This window comes from Nematolebias whitei, chromosome 16 (assembly GCF_014905685.2).
Source record: "Nematolebias whitei isolate Nwh7 chromosome 16, NemWhi1, whole genome shotgun sequence".
NCBI lineage: Eukaryota > Metazoa > Chordata > Actinopteri > Cyprinodontiformes > Rivulidae > Nematolebias > Nematolebias whitei.
The window spans coordinates 2039438-2040341 of record NC_056513.1 but is presented as its reverse complement, the minus strand read 5'-3'; the positions used below and the strand labels follow the sequence as shown (position 1 = coordinate 2040341).

The following is a 904-nucleotide window of genomic DNA, read 5'->3' as shown; positions in this document are numbered from 1 at the left end:
AAAAAATCTTTCTGTGCAAATATCTCATGTTGCAACGTGGACAGACACCGTGGCTTACCGCCGCACACATTGCACCGCAGTAAAAGTCGCATCAGTCCAAATCTGTCTAATAAAGTGGAAAAAAAACATAAATATGTCGCTTCGCTGTGTAAGTCTCATCTATTCCGCGTCACCGCTGACAGCCCAGAAACATGCGCCGGTGTTGTGCCAAAAATCGATTGGCTGCCAAACGATGGCCGCTGGAGCGTGCACGGGAAGACTTCAACAAGAATTGAACAAGAGTAACACTTAAAACAATTATTTGTTTGCTTGACATTATAGTAAAAGTGTGTCTCAGTTGAACTATTCCTTCATAAATGCACTTCAATGGTCAAATCAGCTGCATTTTGCCGCGGCGCCGTGACAAAATGCAGCTTTTATTTTTCCATTTCTCCTTGATTTATCCAGGTCGACTCGTTGAGCCACGAGAACTCATTTTCAAGAGAGACCTGTTTTAGGGAGCACGTGGTGGGGGTTGAGTGCCTTGCTAAGGGGCCCAGAGTGGAGCAAATGAGGGTGGAGGCAGGTGTGGGTGTTTCACCTTTTTCCACCCACATTTTGATGTTGATGGTACCGGGAGTTGGACCTGCGACTTTCCAATCACAGGTCCATCTTCTCTAACCTCTGCGCCACCACTCCCCAATTTGGATTTACTCCAAACGTTAATCAGGTGTAAATTAAATCCAGTCATTTTGAGAGAATTGATTTCAAATCTGTCCAGTGGTTCAGAGGATATTTAGATTAGAAACACACAAACAACCGTAAGTTCAACGCTCTCCTTGTAGCAGCAGGTGGTACTTGTCCTAACCTGCATGTGGACAGCCTTGAATCGTCTCCCCCATGAACAGCCTTGAATCGTCTCCCC

The 904-nt window shown here is 45.6% G+C and overlaps 1 protein-coding gene across 1 annotated transcript in view; it reads left to right on the top strand.

Moving 5' to 3' along the window:
* The window catches only part of coro2aa (coronin 2Aa), a 16124-nt gene that overhangs the window by 14791 nt on the left and 429 nt on the right, over positions 1 to 904 (top strand). The window lies entirely within an intron of this gene.